We start from the raw sequence: 26,040 nt of genomic DNA on the forward strand, positions 1-26,040 counted from the left end.
AAAGCAACATCGTCCCTTAAAGATAAAAATGCCTAGAATTGTCCACTTATCCATACAAATTAACCAATAAATTGTAGGAAAGTTCCGGGAGGGAGGAAAGCAGAGTAATATTTCAGTACATTTAAATTTAAACTAATCTATCATTTCGAGGACGATTTACAATTTTAACAGAAGGAATACATTGGAAAGAGTTCCCTAAAGTGGTAGAAAACGCAAGACTATCAGAGCTGTGGACAGGACAACGCTTGTTGTTTGAGACATTTTTGTCAGAGCATCCTGCATAAATCAAGAAATAAACGAACTCAAGGTATTGGTATCATAAAGTCTAAAAGAACCTGGTCTCTATGGTTGAAAACCAGCAAAGAAACCCTTCATTTCTGCAAACTATAGAGCAGCACTTTTTGCAAGAGAAGATTTGAATTACGGCTCCAATTATTCAAATCTGATTGCATTTCATAGGTAAGGGGACCAATTAATGAAAAGTATAATCCCAAGTACACTAGACCCATTGTGAAGTATGGTGGAGGAGGCGTTATGGTTTGGGGATCTTTTTCTGGGTTCGGCATGGACCCACTGGTTAAGTTAGGCGGGATAATGGATCATTTTGTTTATCATGACCTTCTGTAGAATCATATGCTTCCATTTACAGAAGTTAACATGTTAACAGTTAAGGTGAACTTTCTAGCACGACAATGATTCGAAACACAAATCTAAGTTAGTTAAAGAATGGTTCGCTTCTCAAGAAGTACGTGTAATGTCTTGGACAGCCCAAAGCCCAGACCTCAATCCAGTTGGAAACCTTTATAATGAAAAATCCATGCAAAAACACTGTCAAATTTGAATAAACTCTACGAAGAAATTCAAAATCATTCGAAAGAAATTTCGAAAGAAAAGGTACTAAAATTAATGAAGAAATGTGATTAATGAAAATAATGGATATGTTACTAGATATTAAATAAAAGTATGTATTATTGAGAACTTTAATATTTAGTAACATATGTCAATTTTAATGTTTTTTAAAGGATTTGTTTAAATTTGTATTTCCTTAGGAAAATCAACTTTTATATAAATGATACATTAAAAATATAATAAATTGTACTACCGGCATTAAAACCTTCTATGTTAAATTTATATGCAAATACTAGTTTTAATACTAAACATAACAATAATTTCTTATGTAAAATACCCATAACTTGGTTATTGAAATTAAACGAGGCACATCTATCAAAATCAACACCTGCATTTATCATTCGCGACATTAACTATTTGCAATATTTACATAATTAGCATGGATATTAAACCGAATAAATTCCTTTCCAACCCTTATATTATGTATAATCAATATTAATGAGCAAAGTAATAAAATAGTATCATATAGGTAATTAATCAAGTGAAACGTAAAATTATTTCCTTAATCTCCGTAGAAAGGTGTACCCTTCAGAAACGCAATCTCTCATTAAAAAATGATCAGTGATAGATAAAACACTAATGTTTAAAAGTACCTCTTTTAATGGTAAGTATGCACACATGTCTAGGAACTGCTAGGCTAATAATTAAAATATTCATCACCAGCATGCCTCATTTCTTAATAATACTACAAAATATCTGGGTTATTGTAATTCAATTATGCGCCCTTATGGCTCTATATGACACATTTTACCTACTCATAGATACACATTATTTCTAATATAATAAAATACGTATATATTACGAAGGTCCAGCTGCAATTCCAATTGCAATTTTTTCTATTCGATGCCTAGATAATGGTTTTTTAAGAACGTACCGGCATGTACGATCTAAATTTATTATAAGCTACTTAATTTACTATTAAATGTATTAAAATGTACATAATTATTTTTGAGACACCTTTATTTTTAATTTGAATAAAATGTGCTAGCAATAAATTTTGCAATTATGTAATTATTTGTTGCCTCTATGGAGGTATATTTATAAATATAAGTTTTGTTTAATATTTTATATTATAATATAATTTTTATTAATTTACAAGTACCTGGAAGTAAGACGAGTTTTAAAAAAAATATATACATTAGTTTTAAGCAATGAAATATTTTAATAGTTTTAAAATATTGTTTACTGTAATTTTAAGAAACCAATTTAAAAATAGGATAGACATTTTGTATAAAAAAATAATTTAAAATAAAAATTAAATAATAAAGAAAACTATTCATATGCACGCTGCAGTTTGTAGCCAAATTAATTATTATATTCAATATTTTAAGGATAAACGTTAATTAAAACATAATTAATTAGTACACATTGGCCACCAGTTGAAAAAGCTGCTGGCGGCAACCTCTATGTGTTTGGTTCATTACATCAGTTAGCTACTTACTTCGAACTTCCTTTTTTTATTACACCGATAACAAACTACCGTATTATTGTATGAGGGTATCGGAGTATAAATATCTTTATTAACATCTAATTATTGTCTCATATCATAAGCATACACCGTCCTACAATTACCGCCTTCATAATTCTTTTATTGTTAATTTGAAATATTCACCTGGTGTATCATTTTAATCTAATAAAAAAGAAAATTAGCCGACAGATTGTAGCTCACACGGTTAATGATATTCCAGCAAAGACATCGTAGGTATCGTTCTTGTTGATTCAACTGAACTACAGACATTTTTTTATTAAGGAACATCCAAGTCCATCGAGTGACACGGGCGAACACATCCGAAGAATGCGAGGAATTTTGCAGGATCTCACTTGTCCTGCAGCCACGATTTTGCATGTTGGGAGAATGTGTCCAACAGCCCTAAGGCCCACGAGGAATTCGTTGCTCGTTGCTCATGCCGAAATTGCCAATATCCAATTCAAACATTTCCAATAATCTTTATTTGAATACGTGGACAATTATTTCTGTCATGTTCCATCGATAAATTTATTTTCATTAGTTCAGTCCGAGCACAATTATTTTTATAAATATTTCGGTTAAATTATTCGGGTATATTAAACAAATTGAATTGCACGCGCAAAACAATTTTATGAAACCGTACCGGATATAATAAAATGAAAAACTGAAATAAAATAATATCGTACGTACGGATAGGCTAAGCGGCTCCAAATTTTACGTGATACGAATGGATAAAAATACAATGTTTAAGTGAAGCCACTACGTGTCAAAAGTGGCCTTTGACTTCGGTATCCGGTAATGTATTTGGTTTTGACACAAAATCATTATTAAATTTATTTTACTTTACTTTCAAATATCGTTATTTATAAAAATTATTACAGTTGTTATGACATAACACAAATTTGGCAAACGTTTACCTCCGGCAACATGGCCAGTAAGAACGAAAAATCTCAGTGTGGTACCGGCTCCGTATCTACAATTCCCATGAAATATAACCTCATAAATTTTACTCCGGTTGACAGAGTTGGTTATCTTAATTTACAAAGCTTGAATACATGATATAGGATGTGTAATTTGGTGTAATTAACGAAATAATTTTTGTCTTAAATTTAAATTAATGTGTGACACTTCTGTCCCATTTTATGCGATAAGATCAAATCTTCTATTAGTAACCTTAATGCTGCGGAAATTAGGAATTTATGAATGAAATTGTTTGTTAGAAATTTGTTTCATAACTTAATAAATCATTTTTAATTACTATATGTCCTAATTTAGTAATAAATTTTATTAATGGACAACTTGTAAAATATATATATATTATAATATTGTAAATTAAATAGATTTTTTATAATAAATCATCTGGTTATTAATTAAAATGTTAATTAAATGTTATTGCCAATTTATTTATTTATTTATTTATTTGAGATTAGAAAAATTTGGTGATTTCTATTACTTGGCTTACATCATTGTTCAAGAATGGGAAAGTGACAGTAATTTTTTTCTTAATTCTAATATTGTTTTTACTGTAACTGCTGTTACCTCATTAAAAAGTCTTGAGTTATTGATTTGTTCATTTAGTCAAAAAGATTTTTACATGAAGAGCTTTTCATATCTAGTAATAAAGTTCTTGTGAAAACCACCGTTACTATATTTTAAATTTTAGAAATGTAATACGTTTTCTTTTAAATTTAGTGTACGATTCTAATTCAATTAAAAAGCTTGTAAACTTCTTGAAATATTCATTGTCAAATTTATATGTTGCTCAAGATTTGTTTTAAATTTAGTAAATTTTATACATTCTGTGAAAAAGTTTCTTATTTGCAGAATTCATTATTAAACTATATTTTAGTAAATGTAAATATAGTTTAAGTTTTTATAGTTGTAGTATTTTCTTTTAAATTAGGTTAATCTTTACTAGTGATCTTAATACCACAAAAAATAGAAATTTATGAATGAAAGTGTTTGTTAGAAATTTGTTTCATAATTTAATAAATCATTTTTAATTATTTAGTAATAACTTTTATTAATAGGCACTGCTTGTAATATATATTACAATAAATCAATTGGTTTTATTAATGCTAATTCAGTTTTTAAGATTAGAAATTGGATCAAAATAGTTTTATTGCTCGACTTTGTTCAATATTCAAGAATTAATGAGTTCCTTGATATTTTTCTTAATTAAGACTGATTTTATGTTTTTCTCTATAAAAATTGCCCAGAACGAATATAGTTAAATATTATCACTAGATCAACAAGTCTCAAAAAGAAATTGTTAAATTGATATATTTTTAGTTTTATCGATAAATGTTTTAGTGTTTCTATGTTTCAAGAAAATAATAAATTCATCGAAATATGATTATGGGAGCTAAATTATCAAGATTGAAAATGAATAAATGGACGTTTGTATTATGTAGTACTTGTAGCTTGAGATTCAACTCCCTGAGGGGGTAAAAAATTTTTTAAAAAACTCTTGAATTATTCCAAGTATAGAAATTGAAAATTTGTGCAAAATACAAGTTAAAAAGTTGAAAAACAACCCCCTTTCCTTAGGCCTGCCCATGTTTTTTTAATTTAAATAATAATATTATAGCATATAATACATGACATGAAACGTTTTATAAAAAATCATATTTGAATAAAAATGTACGCAGGGTATACGATACACGGAAACCTTAAAGTCATACGGTTCAGAAAATAGTCCGACCTCTTCACGGTAGTGAATTCTAAAATAATGGTCTCTAAATGTAGCGGACAGGACACCGTAATAAAAAACGTAGTAATAACCGCAATCAAATAAATTACGCTAACGTAATTTTTACAGCCGCGCGGGGTGTTATTTGATAAGAAGGAAAGACCCCTTGGACCAAATTGATTTATTCTTCGTGACAGTGCGGCGGAACAGAGTACGAGCTCTGCACCTTTGGCTAAGTACCGTGCAGTCCCTATTTGAGTGGCCATTAAGGAGAGATGGACAGTGACGATACGGGCCAACCGGAAATACGCACGTGAATGCCGTGAAGAGATCACTTATCGGACCAACGATGGTTTTTTCCCAAACACCTGACTAACGTCGCAGTTGCCAAGTGTGTCATGACAAACATCATTTTGATTTTCGTTCCAAAAAATTAAACAACTTTCTTTAAGTCATCATTTTTGCCTTGGGGGGCTTTTTCAATTCCACCCGGTAAAGTAAAATTGAATGTAGAATTTTCAATAAAATTTTGACTTAAAGGGCTTTTTGTATTAAACACGAAAAACTCCTTAAAAGACTCATTGTTAAATTTAATTTTAGTAAAGTTAAATATAGTTTGTGGTGCTTTTCATCTGGTCAAAAATTTAGGCTTTGAGGACTTAATTACACCTTAGTAACATCTTGGAAAACCCATTAATAAAATATATTTTGAAAAATTTGAATTTAATTTAATATTTTCGAACTTTTTATGCAGTCAGGAAACCCGAGGAACTTTGGTATATTCAAATATAACTCAAGTTTTTGCTGCTGTAGTTACTTTTCCTATATTTAGTATATAATTTTCATTCAATCAAAAAGTTTCTAACCAGTATGAATAATTGTTAATCTATATTTTAGTAATGCTGAAAGTTTTAAATCTACAGTAAATTTTAAGTACATTGTCCATTTAGTTAAAAATATTTTGACTTTAAGGACTTTTCAAAATAAACATTCGAAGTCTGTAAACATTTTAGAAGAACCATTGTTAAACTAAAATTCTGATCATTTAGAATGTAGTTCAAGTTTTTGAGTCTATAGTGTATTTTCTTTGAAATATTTTTTTTCCTTAATATGAAAATATGATGTTAATACAATAATTTCAAAAATACACAGGTAATATTTTAATTGGAATCAAGTGTAAAGTAAATCATAAATAGTTTATTTGATTACACAACACTAAAATTAATGTGTTCTCTTGATTAATTGATATATGAAAATCATATTAAAATTAATATTTTTTAAACTCCTGCTGAGCTGGTTAATAATGGTGGTACAGCTTAAATCATTTAATAAATTTGCTTTTTATATATTACACTTACATCATTGTTTTTAAGAAATAAACAATGATTAATTATAGTTTTAAACTAATATTTATTTTTAAATTTATTGTATAATACCTAATACATTCTAATATATTTTAATGGCATTGTATGACATTTAAACTCTTAGTGTACAATTTATAATTTAAACATTTATAATATTTTTTTAGTTTTATTATGTCTTGTTCACACAAGCCAATATATTTCTTATAATGCGAGGGGTTATGTGTCATCATAAATAAATTCATTTTACTATTTTTCATTCAATTTGGACTTAGGTTTCCGCAAAATGCCTTTCATATGTAAATTTATCGTCATATTTTTATGGTCTTGCCCCGAGTTATTTAAGGTGACCCAACCGAAAAAAACTACACAAGTGTCGTTCCCCACAAAGGGTTACCATAAAAAAATACACAATATATTATTAACAAGCGTTGACAGGATCATCCGCTTCGGTATCGGTGTGCCAGACACTCACACACAAACCGAAGAATATGGACATGTGGCTTCTTTCGTGGCAGGTGAAGCCATCTACGCGGCTTGGATAAAATATGCGATACACGGTTCTGATACCAAATAATGTGTAGGTTCCTACATACAATCGGCCAAGGGATTGCTTCGATCCGGTTGTCCGACGTGTTTATGCAGATGTCGGTTTGGCTGGCTGCGATGGCAAGGTGTACGTCGACGAGTGCAAGGTGCACCAGCCACCTAGGATGTGCACTTCCCTCCGTGGAAGAACCGTGAAGGATGTTTTACGGTTTGGATATGCTGTTGCCCCGCTGATCGCCATCGCGGACATGTGTGTCCGTGAGGTTTGTTCTTCGAACGGCTGGACACGTTCGTTGTCAACGGTTAAGTTGATCGTTTTTTATAGGCTTTATTGTTACGAGTTACACATTTCGAAGGGTACTTACACACTCTTCTTTATTGGTTAATTAAATGTAGAAATACTACCATTGGTTTTTGATTAAAAATGTATCAAAAGTTTCATATTTTAATAAAAAATTATTGAATAAAAAATAGTTGACCCTTTTCTTATTAAAAAAATAGTAAAAACCATTATTAGAAAAACTCAATAATTTAAAAAAATATACATCTACACTTGACTCGAGAATTACTAATTAGAAATAAATTAATATTTTTAAAGAAACTAAAGGTTACAATTTTTTTTTATCTTATTACAGCGTAAGAATTTTTATTTTCAAAAATATTAAAATAATCAAATTTATATTACAATATATTTACAATTGTATCATTGAATTATTTATTAAATTAATTCAAAGTTTTTAAAGAAATTAAAAGTTACTTTTTTAATAAAACCTATAGAATAGTGATCAACGAGTCCTTGGAACTGAAGATAAAACCTAACTTCTGACTTTAAGTATATAATGTGACATGTAATCTTGCACTGTCATGTAGAAGCAGTCTTTTCTATTGTCTAAAAAATCATGTCTTTGGATAAGTTCTTTATAAAATTGGACAATTTCTTAGGTTAAGTTTTATTCCACCAACTTCAATCCATTATAAAAAATGATGAGAATTATCGTAATCAAGCCATTTTTCGTCATGTATAAAAATAAAAAGGCTCATTTGCGTTACCTCTAAGGAGAGAATTGTCAAATGTTAAACGCATAATTTCATTTATATTCATTTAATTGATGTGGAATCCATTTGTCCATATTTAATTAATTTATTGCTTGAAGCCCCTTTTAAATGTTTGATTCATCTCAGTTTAATGACTATCCTTTTTCCAAACATGTGCCACGTGAATTGTGCACGAGTATTGGTTAATTTCTTTCTAGGTACACGTTTCAAACCTTGACGTTGTCCACTTTCAATACATTCATTGCCATTTTAAACCAAAGAAACCAAAATCAATTTCCTGCTGCTTTATTTATATTTTAAACATTTTTAACAAAAAAATATGTTGGTAAAAAATAATGGCATTGTTAGAAAGAACATAAGGAAAATTTTCAGATAATGTTTATAATTTAATACAAAAATATTAAAATGTAACGTAAAAAATTATTTGTATAAAATCAAATACCAAAAACGTTTACTTTCTAATAATAATAAAAAACAATAATTTAATAAAAAATTTACCTTTATTTTTAAAAAAGAATTACTATCCTGAAATAAATTATTTTTATTTCGAGAATGTTAGAAAAGAAGCTTCAAAAACAGTGTAATTTATTCTTATATCAAAGAATTACTTATTAAAAATAGATGAAAATATTTAAAAAAATTAAATCACTAAGTCATTTTATAAAATAGTTTTTATTTTATAATTATTTATTAAATATAAATTAAAATTTTTAAAGAAATTTTCAAAAATATTTATTTATTTATATTTCTAGTACAAAAAATAAAATAAAAGTCACTATTAAAAAAATGGTGCTGCAAATAATATTTTCAAAAATATTTAAAAAAGTAGTTTCTAAAAAACAATAATTTAACTAATACATAATGTGTATGGTATATTAAGCATATTATTTAAAAAATGTTTAAAAATATAAAAGTTTATTAGATAATAATTTACTAAAAAATATAACAGTATTAAAATTATTATGAAAAATTTTTTTATAAAAATTGAACTGATTCTTCTCCACATAGAATTTATTAATAAAGACAGAACTACTACAGTTATAAGTCTTATAATAGTTTATCTTTCTTCGGCAATTAAGAAAAAGACATAAAAGTCTTTTGTTAAATATTTACAAAAGGAAAGCTGATTTTAGAAAAACATTACTAGTTTTGTGGTTCACTGAAAATTTTACTAACATTTTACTAACTTTTCTTCAATATCGTAAAAATAAACGAATGTGCAATTAGTTAATAAGATTTTTAAACCCAACAACAATTGTGTTAACAAATATTGAAGAAATGTATTCATTAAACATTTTAAGATGAAACGTACATAACCATTCATAAAATAAGACGATGGTCAATAAATAAATAAATTCTTATACATTACATGTTTCCAAGTAATATCTGAGAGTATTAAAGAAATATAAAAAACCATTTATTTATTCCAATACATTCATATAATCATAATCAAAATTATTTAATGAGAAAAATATATTTTTTATAATTTATAAAAAAATATTTATAATTATTTTAAGAAAATATAAAGATAATACATACAAACTAAATTTAAAATAAAAAAGATTAATCTATGTACATCTATATTGTTATCATTTATATAATTTATCAATTATAAAAAGATTAATATTACATACATCTATATTAGTAAACATTCACTAGAAGCATTTGCATAATACATTAAAGATATAATATATAATCAGTAAAAAATAGACAAAAATGTTATTAATAACTGCTATCCATCAATTCAATATGAAAAACAAAATTATGATAAATTAAAGTTGAAATCATAAAAAAGGATTATAATAAATTTTACAGATCACTAGAAACTTTCAACACTCCAGTAATAAATTTTTAGTTACAGCAAAGTTTCACATCAATAAATTTTCGGAATATTGGAAATCGGCCTTGTAAAGCTTCGTCAACAAAACCATTTAAAAAACTCCAGTCCGGGCAAATGGTAAATGGCAAAAGTCGCAAAACACAGACACACAGATCGTAGCAGCGTCAAAGTGTGGAGAGGCACAGTGGCATCAGCATCAGCAGCGGCATTTAAAGTGAACAGCTGATGGCGGGAGTAGCGCGTACTTTCGTTTTCATAGTGGAATAAATTACTTAAACATGAACTGGGCCGTAAAAGTACACTCGGGGGTGTCAGCGAAATCCCACATTATGCCGATGTTTTAGCAATGCTGCCACCACACACACACAGACACACACCAAACCCACATTACACTCACGAATGTTAACCCTCGGATGCGACCGCATTCGCGTCTTCGCCCGTACACTATTTCGCTATTTACCTGCCGACTCCCACACGTTCAACCGCTAAGGATGGGTTCATCTCGTTCATTGCTGCGAAATACTAAGATTATAATGTCGTTATAGCGGGATGTCCTTTATGTAGATGTGGTTAATCCTAAGTTTATAATTTCATTTTGCTTCCTGTTCTGTCCCCACAGCTTTTTAATGTTTAACTTGAACAGTAAAAATATTTTCATCAATTAAAATGCCTATTCTGAAATTGTTAATCTGGAATCACTTAATTAATTGAGACTAAAACTATTAAAATTACATGTTTGCTTGGAATTATTATATTATAATATAGTAGTAAAAAAGTATCATTTCCTTCATTAAAGACAATGTAAAAATATTAATTAGAAGAAAAATGAATATTAATACAAAATAGCTAAAACAATTTTGAGTTTTTATTAATTTTGCAATTTACTATTTCAAAATAAAAAAGGTTGTAATAATGGCAATTTGTCGAAAGATAACATCTCAGAAATTGTTGATAGAATAAATGGTAAAAATAAGTATTATTTCTTTAATTTTAGTCGATGTAAAAATATTAATTTGAAGAAAAATACATATTAATACAAAATAATTAAAAAATTTCTTACTTACAATTTTCTGTTTTGAAATAAAAAAAAACATTGCGATAAAGGCAATTTACTTAAAGATTACATCTCAGGAGTTGTTGAAAAAATACAGGAAAAAAAATTGGTAACATGAAGTCCATGTAAAACAGATTAATTTAAAAAAATAGATATTAATAAAATGCTACAAAAATTTTCTTACGATTGTATTAATTTTACAATTTACTGATCTAAAATAAAAGAAAAACTTTGCAAAAATAAGTATTATTTCTTTAATTAATGTAATTAATTACGTTTCTATTACTTTTACATTTTTTGTTTAAAAGAAATAAAAACGTTACAATAAGCGCCGTTTGTTGAAAAATTTTACAAAATAAGTATTATTGAAGTCGATGAACAAAAAAAGAATTTGTCCAAACGATGGCCTATCAGGAATTATTGAACAAATACTAAAAAATAAGAATTATTTCTTTTATTTAAGTCGATTAAAAAAGATTAATGGTGAAGAAAAGTAGGTACTAATACAATAAATCTAAAAAAAATTTTACGCTTCCTTTAATTCTTCAACATACTGTTTTAAAATAAAAGAAAAAGGTTGCAATAAAAGACATTTGTCTAACGATGACCTGCTAGAAATTATTGAAATTCCCAGAAAAAAAAATAATAAAAATAAGTATATGATGTAAAAAAAGATAATTATAAAGAAAAATGGATATCACTACAAAATAATCAAAAACCATTTTCTTAATTTATCAATTTACTGTTCTAAAATAAAAGAAAAACGTTGCAATAAAAGCAATTTGTCGAACGATGGCCTGCCAGGAATTTATTGTACAATTCTTTAGGAAACAAATAACTGTCGTGGTTTTAAGTCGAAGTCAACCCTACATTTCCTTCCCTGGTCAATTTTTCTTTTTCTCAAGACCCTCATTTCCACATCATTGTGACAAATAAGATAGATTATTTGTCCAGTTCGCCCCAACAATTGATTTACATTGATGCCCCACACTTTTTCAAATTCCTCTTTTTACTACCGACTACATAAATTACTTTTCAGTCCTTTAGTTCGGCGTCACTTTTTGTTCCTTTCTTACTTCCTTTCACCATATTAACCACGCTAATAGATTCCTTTTGTCCTTAAATTTTACTAGTCAGATCTTTGTCATGCAGATTTCAATTACAGATTTTAGTTTCAGATAAGTACATAGTTTTTAGGATTAAGGTCATTCATAATTATGATTTCAGTAATAAATTGAATGCGTGTAATGGACAATTTATTATATTTCACTCTTTTATAAGTAATGATCTACATACATTTAAATTTATTTATTATACTATAAAATTTATGTTTATTATATCTGCTCGTATACAGTTATTTTAATATTTACGTGAAAATTTATGTTTATGTATAATAATTTATTTTATCATTTAAAATATATTTTGCTTGTTGCAGTGTACTTAATTAAGAAATACAGATTTATGTTTTTCCAATTTATTTATTTTGCTGCAACTGCAATAAAAGCAAAATGTTTGTGGCTATGCAAGGTGTAAAATAATGAAACTTAATTATTATTATTTCTCACAGATAATAACTAACTATTTTTTATTTAAATTTGTTTCTTTAAATTATAAAATTTTTAACTAATTGTTTTTCTGGATAATTATTTTATAATAAAAATTAAAATTTAGGAAACAAATTAATTCAGTAATATATTCTAAGATTGATTATATTTTTGTTAATACATACTCATAATATTGTTCTTTGAGCAGAACAAACAAAATAATTATTTCCTGCTGGTGTACATTAAGTTATGTTGACTGTAACTAAAACTAATCCCGGCAACCCTAAACCAACTCAGAAAATTAAAATCCTTTCAATGAAGTAAACGAAGGATTATTAAACCCACGTGTGCACAATTGAATTATCCGTTCATGGTATTATAGGCACATGTGCCTAGCCTGCGGCTGCAGGATGAGCACCGGCGGTTGATCCTGCAGACAAGTGAAAGGAATGATCCGAAACGGAACTATTGTGATGTGGTTTCCCCCCGTCATTCGTTCCTCCCCAAATTAAAAATCACTTTAGGCAATTTCAAAACGGCCATAATGTATATCATGATTGAAATATTAAAAGGGCCTATTCATTGCCGGATGTTGTGCCATTGTTGTCAGAAAGTCAACGATCTTGACGCGGTCCTACTTGATGACTCTCTTTATTAGGTGACTTTAAAATTTTGTTTGTGGAAAAGGTGGGAAGAGTTTTTATAATTTCTATTTGGTTTTGAGGAACAACGATTGGGAAATCTGAGTACATAATAAATCTTGATTCTTCCTATTTACTTGAGGTTCAATTTGTTCTTTGGCGTCATTAAATTCCCAACCGTAACTGAAAGAAAAATTAGAATATAGAACGGGGAACGTAAAAACTACTGTTAAACCTCTCTACCATAAAAATAAAACATGATCCTGATGGCAATTTACCGGTGAACGAAAAAAGAAAACAAATTTAATTTTGGCCCGCAGTAATAAAATGCCATTAACTTAAACTCTTATACGACTTAAAATATATGAGAATATCACCCTTCTCGTGTGCAGTACGGCCCCTACCCCAAAAACGGGGTGGTTGTTTGAGGCATCCAGAAAATTGCTTCAATTGTCTCGATCATTTCGGTTTTAAACTAACTCTCCCAAGTCAGGATGAGACACAGTTCCAGTCTACGCCACTCTTTCTCTCTCGCCCGGCTATATATTTTTATTTCCCCGTTGCCTACTTAAAGGACTGATTAAAACAGGGGATATATTAAGGGCAATATTAGGAAGTCGACTGGGGCAGCTCAAATTGGAAACGTTCTTTTAAAGTGGATATTTATCTTTAAATTGGTTGGGGCATATGTTTCTTTAGTCAAGCATTTGTCAAACGTTGGAAATGATCCTTTTGATAAGAAGAAATGTCGTTGATGATATATGTGTATTATAAAAAAATATCATAGTTATTAATCAATGTTTATATTTTTCCTGATTTTTTTTTTTTCAGTATTTTTAAAAAATGAACCACACTAGTTTCATTCCGGTCTTGAACTATTAAAGTAGAATAAATAATAAACATATAATAAAACATTTCCTTGATTTTCAGTAAAAATGCTCTTCAGATATTCAGAATTTGTCCTTGTCATAAATTCTTCAAGTTATTTGTATTAAATGACTGGTGTTTGGTAACTTGAACGATAATAGTAAATCTAATGGTGCTTAGCAAAATAAGAAACACGGAGTGAGTTGATCCCATCAACGCAATAACAATTAAAGGAATTTGTCCTGGCAGAGATGAGATTTAAGCGTGTAAGAGTGTAAAATTCTAACTGTGCCAGCGGAGACGCTAATAAAGGCGATTAATTAACGGGTTAAAGAAATTATTCGGGGGGAGTTGTATGTTTGCTGGGGCTGAATTTGTTGTAATTAGCAAGGAGTCCCGCAGAGTTTTTGCAGGCCTCCGCATCTCTTTTCACTCGGTTGATCTCGCGACTCAACGAGCCATCGCAGAACGTGACTTTCAGATTAGTTAAATCGCAGATTATACTTTTAGACATTGGATCTAATAGACTCGTTCGTTTCTTTGATGCCTCAATTAAATTGCCCGGACTTAATTTCTACAACATCACTGTTTCAATACACCATATTAATGGACTTAATTTAATTAAATTACATGAGCTTAATTATTTAAAAGTCACTAGGTTAGGATAAACTAACTTCACATACACAGAACATTTAGTGTCAGCACAATTCTCTTCTGGATTCTTTTTAGTCACCTTGTAGACACAAAAAGCGGCGGACCACGTTCTCAACACGCCTCGTTTCCTAGAGTGGCTAACATTTGAGTCGTGTTGCAATGAAACAATGAATGACGAAAGGTCCCACCTTGGCGTATAATTATAAATCCTTGTAATATGTCAAATGCGCATCCCACAGACCATGGCAAGCCCCTTCGGAAATACATCTAGGTATCTGGGAAAACACTTATTTGGGATTATGGGTGCATAGACAACAAAGGAAAATGCATATTCCTAATTAATTGCGCAATCGTATGCCTTTTATTTTTAGTGGAATTTAAATTGGATAACATGTATGGCTCACAATCATGCGTTGGCCTTAAATGGTTGATAATTAGGACAGGATGTTTTACGGTCACCACAAATTACCAATTTCCATCTACAGATTTCATACATTTTCGAATGTTGACATGAATTGAATTAGGAAATGACGACAATTAAATTAGATTAATTTATTAGTACACAAGCATAATTATGTGTTTCCTTTAAGTGTTAATTATTCTGATATATTTATTAGTTGGAATACAAATTCAAATTTGAGTAAATTTCCTCTGAACAAGTTTTTGGACTTCCTAACTAGTTTTATATATCTACAGGAGTATCCAGGGAAATTGCATCTATTATTATTTATTGTTAATTAAGAAATGCACACCTCTAATTAAATGGAATTTAATTTATTTTATATTGTAATTAAAATAATTACACTATACTCTTTTTACAATTATTTAAATTGTACCCATATAGTTTCTACTTAAATCTTACTTAAATAAACATGCAATATAGATTCAACCAGATATTGGCAAAAGTCGTTTGAAATTAAATTAGTTTTTAATAGGATTTAGAGCCGAACTTCATAATGATTTTCTTTTAACCAATTTTCACGTATTCTCCGGATATCATAATCATGCATGAAAATTTAGTTAACTGACAAATTATCGTTGGCAAATGGTATCCCTATATATGAAACAGTCTCTGTAAAACAATAATTTTGTGTAATGGTACTTACTGTACTGTCTGATATGGTTTGGTAGTTAATAGAGTATCTAGGGTCAAAAATTTTATTTGAAGGACAAGTAACGACAATCCTATTCTATTGAACTTTTTTGTGAAAACTAGTATTGTTCGTATATTTTGCATGATTTGTTCATTCAGTCTGATTCTTTTAATAGGCAGATATTTTATGACACAATTAATACACTTTTTATTCGCTTAGAAGACAAGTTCCTTTTTAGAATGTTTTCTTAATATATTTTCCATTGAGTGTGTTTTATATTTGTTAATAACATTGTAAATCATTTTCCGGGTGTGTCTTAAGTTTTTAACGATGTCAGTAATAATTAGATCTTGATGTAAATATATTTGAACGTGCTATTTATTTGGCTAACTAAATAATATGCATTTAAAGTAATATATCCGCCATGTTCTAGACATGTGACAAAAAAGCAAAATAACATTTAGAATATTTTTTACATCGACTGGGCAGAACTTATGAAATATCTTACAAAATTTCAATTTGTACTATTTCCCTGCCCACCATTGTATAAATAAAGTAGATGTATTTAAATAAATGCTTCTCTTTATGCACTCATTATGTCGTAATTACGTAATTTTTATTTAGATTTCACACTGAAACTACGATAATTTTACGCAACATAAACCGTTTTTATAGTGTTATTTCTTCTCGGGAAGCACGTCCGTAAAAATCTTTATCTATCCATTCCCATACAAAGGTGTCATTGATAAATCGCACATCCTGTCCAAATATGACTCAGTCAGTACAAAATAATTGTCGATTGCGGAGGCCAAAGTAATTGTAAAACATTGAAAATCACTTTTTGTGTTACAACCAAAAGCAATTTTCAATATTGGTTGACAGTAGCTAAACAAACCGCAAAAAGTCATTTGACTTCACTTTTACGAGCTAAATAAACATTAAGGAAGAGTGGTTACACATTATAATAAAATGTGGTCCCTGTAAAACTGTATTAAGTTAAATTTATTTCCTTCACAATACTGTAAAAATTGAGAATCTAATTTAAAACGTAACAAGACCTTCCTGTCGATTCATCACCTTCCCTAAAAAAATATTCAGAAACACATATCATCTTTTATTACGAAGGCCATATATCCTTAGTGATTAAATAACAAAGGGCCGGTCAGTTTAACCGGGGAATTGTCTGCGGGGTAACCCTCCGAAGTTACAAAGCCAAAAATTTAATAATTCAAAAATTAATCCGCAGCAGTCATAACAAACCCCCGTAACCACTTTATGTTATCACAATGCATCAGAATCCATTGCTGTTGTGTGAGGAGTCTTTTTACTCAAAATAATCCTGCACGTGTCTTCAATATTTGCCTGGCGTGTACAGTACGCGGTTAGGGGATCATCGTCTGCCAGGAACCCTCCACACGGGCGTTTTAAATATTAAAAAAATATTTAAAGTGGGCCCCTTCCTGCGAGCTTGGTGAACTAATTCATTGTTTAGGTGAATTGTTTTTTAATTTATAGCGATCATAAAAGTTGGACAAAATTAAATTGGTTCAGTACACCATAATTTAGTTACCCAATGTTTTAAATCGTGAGTCTACTTTGTGTCAATTAATTTCAATTATTAAAGTAGTATAAAACCGTCAGCTTTAGGTTGTACACCTTTTACAGGACTTATAAAATTAATTTCCATGAAAACCATTGTCTGAGTGTGTTCGTTCCATCCACGAAGATGGTGCCCAATGAATTATTGAGTTTGAAAGAGCGTATATAAAGCTGCACAGTACATCAGCGCGAGCTTACACAAGGAACGGCGGTCGACAATAAAACAGTCATAAAACCGCGTCAAAGTCGGGCTGCAACTCCCGTCATAACTCAAAGTGGGTGCCTTTATTGTCCCAACAATGCTCACTAGTGGTTATTGGCTTCAATAATTCACACCAGCTCATATCGGGAAAAAGCTGCCTGTGGCCCCGTGCACACACTTAGGGGACTTTCCGATATTGGCAGTGCGATTTCTTATCCCTTTCAGCAGGAATTGAACTTGTCTATTTGACGAATAATTCAAAAGTCGAATGCGCTCATTCAGATTTCATGATTCGTTGGGGTGTGACCCTTACAAATGTTTTTTAGTTTTATTGTGACTTTTTCATTTAATTTTTTCTGGCGGAGATCGACGGACTACAGATAGATATCTACACAACGCTCATAGATTTGATCAATATCGGAGTCTTATTCCGTATCTTTAGAATTATGGTCATCGATCTGTAAAAAACTTATATCTATATTACAATAGGTAATTAATTTATGATCAATTTATTAAGTAATCGATTAGTTAACTTTCTTCATATCCTATTTAATTTCTATCACCATGGTAACAATAATGATAACACTTGTTCAACAGAATATATTAGGAAGATAGTTATTAACTGGGCAAAATTCAAAATGCTAATAAAGTAGCTGTAAAATTGTATTAAACTAGTAGCTAAAGAATAAAAAGAAATTATAAACATAATTTAAGTAAAGTAAGTAAAAATTAGTTATAACATACAAACTAAAAAATTAGCTGTTCTAATAAACTGGGAAATCCAATATGAGATGTAGAAGTTGATAAAGGAAAATTATACTATTATTATCTTTCAATAAGAGAAGAAAAAATATTGTTCACAGATACCTCTTAAGGGATATGCATCACCGAATTGAAACTTAAAGTATTTCAAAAATTTGTGTTGTACCCTTTCCAAAAGTTGGTTGTCTGTTATGAAATCCAAATTATAGAACAATTCAGTTACGATTAGACAAAGCTGTAATAAATAAATAACCGAGTTCTGAAAAAGTTTATAAAGGAAAATTAAACCCCATTCTCCTATGATCCAATAATATATTGTTCTGCGATATGGCATCATTGGATCTAAACTCAAGGTATTTCAATAATATTTACACTCATTCCAAATTTAATAGTTTTACAGTGTGGATTCAAAACTGAATCGTCATTTATTTTCGATTGCATAAGTCAATTTCAATGTATCAAGTTGTAAAAAATCACAATTTCTCAAAATTAATTCAAAAGACTTATAAGCAGAACAAATCACCATAGTATATGTGTTAAAAGTTAGTTTGTCATCAAATAAAACACCTAAATCTTTCATAATCAGATCCACAGAAGTATAGAATTGTACATAGTGTAATTATGAACATCGGGTAATACCAACATGAGATAAGTCCCAATACCTAATATGGGTATTGATAAGTCCTGACGAAACAAAATTAAATAACTGAAAAACGCCAAGTGGCGTGAGTTTGAGGCATCAAGGGCTGTTCTTTTTCAAAAATAAGCAGTCTAAAATATGGCGTATGGTCGCAGTGTCCTTGCGGAGCCGTGCATATAACTCCTGCGGCCCAGTTGGCTTAATTGTCAATTAGCGAGCTTTTAAGAGCATTAAGATGTAATAGTGGAAGAAGGAGCATCGGCCCGGAGTTGCATAAATTCCCATTAGCCGGTATTTTTATTAGGCGGTCGGTTATCGGGCTAGCGAGAACATGAGTGTTCAGTGAGCCGGCCGTGTAGACCGGTACATCGGCAGATTATTGCGGCCGATTGGGACACGGCGTGGGCAAACCGGCGGCGGTCGCAGCCTCTACGTCCGGACCGTGACCGCTGCTCTCCACTCTCCAGCTCCACGTTAATCAACCACCCAAACTGGCGGACTAATGACTCCCAGTAGGTATCGTTCAAAAAAGAAAAAATATCTACCACACCTCTTCTATCGTCCAGAAGTTTAGATAAAACTTAAATATATTGAAATAGAAAATTGATGACATGTTATCGTTAAGATTTGTTTAATCAAAAACTTATCTCCATCCACTGAAGCTAAATTATGTAAGATATTTTGCTAGGATATTTGAGTATTTCATTGATTAGTGAAGCTGCTCATAATTTGAAATAATGTATACAGAACCTAATTTACTAACAAAATTTTCAATCATGATTTTTTAATAAACGCATAAATCAAATCTTCACTTTCTTTTTTAATTAAAAGGACAATGAAATATTTATATAGCCTTCGGCCCTGTTAGTCAAAGGATTAACATCCAACCAAGACTTCTTTATTTTTAATAAAAAATCTAATAAATTAAAAAAATACATTGACTAACAGATGTGGCAGTTTTTAATTAGTGCCAAATAGGTGTATAACTTGACGAAACTGTTTAGAATTTATTAAAAGAGCTAAGAGGACAAGAATTATAAAAATAAAAAGGGGTGAGATGCTGACTCAGTCTCTTGATTTATAACTGAAATAAATTTTAATATCTTGTGCTTTATTCATTCTACTATAAAAATAAATATAATGTATATTTTTAGTAGTAGTAATAATTGTAATATTGAGACAACAATTGTGGATAATTGGAAATGAAAGTATTTTCCATTAAATGTTGAAAATGGGATATTTCCATTAATTCAAAAAAGGCAAAATAATTTAGTAAACTAGAAATTGTAATTACTGGTTTACGAAATTTAGATAAACTATCTAGAATCAGGGTCTCGTGGCGGATTAGAGTTGGTAGCGAAGCTGACGAAGTAGTAAGCACGCCATAATCTTCAGAAACAGAAAGTTTATCCTGAAGAATTCTCCACTTGGAGGTTTAAACGGTTTATTTTATGTGTTATATTTTAAGTGCAAGGCAATTAGCGAGTCGCTGAAGTGGAATTAACTAACATCTCCATTTAAATATCTCCCAGACGCCAACCCTTTACTTTGTTTTCGCACTGCTCCTCTGGACTACCCCTAATAAAGTTAATGTAGCAGTTGCACAATCACACAATGATTAACTCTAGAACAAACAAGATATTTTTTGCCGTTTATAAATTTCAATGTAAACAGCTGTTACTCGAAGTTGTTACACATTTAAATATCGAGTTGAAGTAGTATTGTACACGTAAAGTGACATAAGAATGTTTGGTAAAGAAACCTGCTCTAATTATGAAATAAGTCGAACATTTATTGAATTATGATGTTGTCGGCCGAAATGCGCTCCCGATTTAGTGCCGTGTTGGCCGGCTCTCTCCATAAATAATAAATAAATGGTTCTTGCGGCGCTGTTTATCTCGTCAATTTTACGAGATAGTGGCAAGGCGATTTCACGCATGGATACGAAATATACGAGTTGAAAAATGAACGTACGTGTACATCAAAGCTTTAAAACGATAACCAGACGAAGTAAATAAAATCGCGGCTACTTGTATTTAAAATGCAAAAACAGTTTAGCGGTCCATAAATCTGAAACAACCGCACTCAAAACTCGTCCACGTACATAAATTGTTGTTTATGCATGTTCTTAACCAAATGTATCGCATTAAATTAAACACATTAATGATACGTCATAATTTAAATACAATGCAAAATTTCAAAGGCAACGACAAATTTTCAACGTACTTTGTTCGCGTTATATCCTTTCAATACCTACATCACAATATTATTTATGTACCGCTAATCTTAATAACAAGGTTGAATTGTTTTGAAATAATATATTGAATTGCTACTGCTTGTTCTGCCAATTTATTTTTGTGTTGTCTTATAATATATTTTCCTTATGACAGTAAGTTATTATCGTTTTCCTGAAGGTAATATAAATTGACAAAGCTGTTTAAGATATACATCTAACCATAAAATTTTTTATTACATGTGGAACTTTTGGTTTGTATAAAAAATGCCGGATAGTAAATTGCAATCTTTAAGAATCTTAGTACAAGGCAAGGGCAGATTAAGATCTTTAACGGCAGTTTCATTGTTTAATATTTGTTATAAAAAATATTATTAAGGTTTTTAATTTAATTCTAACAAAGATAAGAAGATATTATATTTTTTTTTATACAATCGTATTAATGGAAAAGTAGCTTCAAATAAAGAAATTTTAATATTTTGAATATATCATGTACAATACTATTATTTTTTTATTTTAAAATCCTACATATTTCGACCTATTACGTCATCATTTGAAACTTAAGAGTTCGGAATAACTTAACTTATATCCATTACCCTACTCGATTAATGGCTGAAATGAATAAACGACTAATCAATCGACTGAAATTGAATCGACATTCGACAATACGACTAACAGATTTTCAGTTCTTTCTCTCAATTGGATTGTTAGCCGTTGGATTTTAATCGTATTTCATAACCTAATTATTCAGGTTATTTTAAAAACTTACTAATAGATTAATTGTTAGTAGACTAATTCCATTACTAGTTTTCATCATGATTTCCATCAATTTTACACTAGTCGTTTGTCCTATCACATAACCTAATTATTAATGTTATTTTAAAAACTGAATAGTTAATAAGCCGATTAATCCTGGGACTAGTTTTCACACATCAGTTGCTTCGTCAGTCTTAAGTGATAACTCTCAAAGTCACTGATTAATAGGTTTTCCTAAGAGTGATTTCTTTCAGTTGCATGATTAGTTGTCAGTCATATCAAACTAATTACTAAGGATATTTTAGTCGACTAATCATATCACTAGTTTTCGTATTTCAGCAGCCGCACCAGTCTTAAGTTAAATTATTTAAAAACACTGATTAATAGATTTCCATCAGTTGCATGATTGGTTAGTCCTTTCACATAACCTAATTATTAAGGTTATTTAAATAACCGACTGGGAGGTTAATTGTATATATATATATTAATCCTAGTACTAATTTTCATACATCAGTAGCCTTGTCGGTCGAAGTTGTAAGACGATGTTTATTAGGTATTGATCATTAATCGTATCGTAAAACATAATTATTGAGGTTATTTTAAAAACTGATTAACCTATCACTAGTTTTTATGTATCAGTATCCTCAGTTGTAAGTTGCAAAGTCAGGTTATTTAAAAACACTACCAAGAAACGTTAGTCGTTTCACATAATTTAAGTACTTAAGTTATTTAAAAAACTAATTAATAGATTTTTTATTACCAACATTACTAAAAATACTGCATGTTTTTTTTAATATCAAACTATTTATTTAATTATATATTTAGATAAAGTTCCAATTAAGTTACAGAGACATCAATCCTAGGGAAAAATCAGCAGGTATTCTTTGATCTGTCCGGTTTTAGACTAAACTCCAAAGTAATAAGATTTTATTACTCGTCGAATTGACGCGAAGGATTCGAAATGTAAATCGAACTCCCCAAGCAAAGTTTCCTTGTTAGTGAAAACAGCAGAAGGCAAATTGGAAGGGTAGCCAGTGGTCAGAATTCTAGACGTTTATCCAAATTGATACGGCTATATGTCTACCCTCCTTCTATTAAGGGACCCACTATTGGATGTGTGAGTATAAACTATAATTTGAGACTATTTGAATAAAGTGTCAATAATTTAATTACGTAGAACAACTTAGGTAGTAGCGTAGATCAGTGTTAAAATTATTTACTATTTAGTAATTATTGTTTTCCCCAATTCCTGAAATAAAAGACTATAAATATGTGTTAGTCTGATATCAACTTTCACATGTGAAAGTTTATCATGGTGACAATAAATTACCCCGAGTGATATCTATTTTATTGGATGTGGAGAAAATTATCTGTTGGACATATTCATTAAGCATTGATTAAGAAAAACCGTCCGGAAATACATAAACCACAAAAAGTATAATTGGATAATTACAGAACGCATACATTCAATATCTTAACTACCATTGCCGCCAGTAAACACATGTGATTATCGTAAATATTATAATTGTACTCTACCATTCTAATAAGAGTTTCTAGTTCAATGATAGTTATAAGCAGGTGCGGAATAAATAATTCCTTAAGTTGTGGTTTTGACATGGAAATTACTGTTTATATTCGAATTGCAATGCTAAATAGAAGTGATATACAATTTCCGAGCACGAGCCTGATTACACATTTGGTTTTGTTTGCATTAAAAAGAAAATCAAGACCAACGTATGGGTATGAAGAACGTAGAAACAATATATCTACAACGGTTTCATGCACTCATTGTATTATTCCCGATTTTTTTATATATAAATCCGTTAGGCCGTATAAGCTTGTGCGGTGTATGCATCGACGGAGGGTGGGCGAATCGAACACTTCTGGGATTTAAAATGTCCAATATAAAAACATCAATAAAGCCTCTAACCGCAACATGTTCAGTTTCGGAAAAATGAAATCTTTTTAACCTGCCACATTCGCCCTTCAAGTTTCAACGCAGTCACACATTGTTGCCAACTTTTTATTGCGATTAACACTGTTTTTAAGTGATGATGTGAAAATAATTAATTACAATTTTTGTGTTATTTCCAAAATTAATTGTTATAGTTACATATTATTTATTTATTTTTTTAAATTAATTATGTAAATCTCAATTCATTACAATATTATAAATATTATATAATAATCTACATATAAATAAATTAAATTTAATTAATTAATTTAATTTTAAGATTAAAAAAATAATATTTAAAACCTGATATTCTGTTCTATGAATTTATTTATTTAAGGAAAATATTGTAATATTCACATTTAATTTTTGATCTTAGAAATTATCAATACGGTATTATTTAAATAAAAATAAAATTGAATCTTTTTTAACAATTAAATAATTCAATTTAAGAAATAAATTGAATAAAAATGATTTGGCTAAAATATTCATCTATTTTGTCAAATGATCAATGTAAAAAACACATAATTAATATTTTATGAACTATGTCTAAATAATCTTATTTTAAATAAAATTTATATTTGGTTTTATATAAATAAATTTTAAGATTTATATTTCCTACATAATTTAAAAAATAAATTTACTATATTCTGTAAAATATACATATGTATATTGCTAATTTATATTTAAATAACATATAATATGAGTTACAGAATTGTTTTATTAAAGAAAATTTTAATATTTTTTAGTAATTCAATTTTAGAAAATTATTAATAATTGAAGGTATTATATTATTATATTATTTTTTTAGTATCCCCCATTTTAGTTAATTAAATTAACATATTCATCTATTTTGTCAACTAACTTGTTTCAATTTAAGATAAATCATATAATTAATTTTATTTAGATAGAATGAAAATTTAACAAGAATTATGTCAAAAAATAATCATAAGTTAAAGATTATTTATAATTTATATATAAATAAATTTTAAGATTAGAAATTGAAATATGTGAAACATAATTTAAAAAATAAAATATAATTTATTAATACTGTATATTCTATAATACATATTTATATGTATATTGCTAAAATATACATTAGTAACTAACAAACTGTTTTATTAATTTATTGAACAAAATTTAAAGAAAACAAAGTATTAAAAATTAAATTTTAATATTACATTATTTGTTTTTAATGTTTTTCTCCTTTTATTCATTGAAATCGACATTAACTCCTTTTTGGCCAATTCATTTACTTGTTTTATTTTCAGAAAGACCACAAAAATGATATTTTATAATGTCTAAAAATCATCATAAGATAAAAATTATTTATAGTTTTAAATAAATAAATTTTAAAATATGGAAAATTGAATGAACGATCTTTAACAATCAGTCAATGTTGCTGCCTTTGGTCATTGAAACATAATTCTATTAGTCTATTAGTATTCAATAATTAATATTAATAATTACATTAATACACATTAGTATGTATATTGCAACTTTACATAATCATAACTTATTTATGTACCTACAGAATATCTTTTTTTATTAAAGGGTTCAACTAATATAGACATGTTCAATTTACATTTTAAACATTTTCTAAAGTAATGATTTAATAAAATGTATAATATGTAAAATACTAAAACATATTCCTTATAAGTTAATTCTATAACAATAAAATTGGGGACGTTGTCGGTTCTATTAAATAAATAAGAAAATTTGAATAGAAAGTGCATTTATTTTTATGATTATGCTGTTCTACAATCGAATAATTAAAATCCCTTACCCATTCAATTGGCAACACTGTCAGACACACATCCACCCCTGAAATCGGTCTTCGATGTACCCCGTCCCCGTTCCCGATCCAAACTCGATCGCCCCTCACCCCCACAGCCCCCGGGGTTACGGTAGTGAGTCGCAATTTTTCTCGCGGCCTACGTGATCCGAATACAGCCGCCGACGTTCAGCCGACTGTTTTGTTTTTTCGAAGGAGAGCGAACGAACACGGCTCGGACGGGGTTGATTTCGCTGCTGTCTGGGATATGATGGCTTTTACACAGGGCCATTAGCCCGATGCGAGTATGAAAAGAAAACGACAAATAGTAGTGGAGGAATGCTGGTAGTGTTGTTTTTTTGTTGAATGCGTTAGATAATGTTTTAATTAATTT

Source organism: Aethina tumida, chromosome 4 (assembly GCF_024364675.1).
Source record: "Aethina tumida isolate Nest 87 chromosome 4, icAetTumi1.1, whole genome shotgun sequence".
In the NCBI taxonomy this organism is placed as follows: Eukaryota; Metazoa; Arthropoda; class Insecta; order Coleoptera; family Nitidulidae; genus Aethina; species Aethina tumida.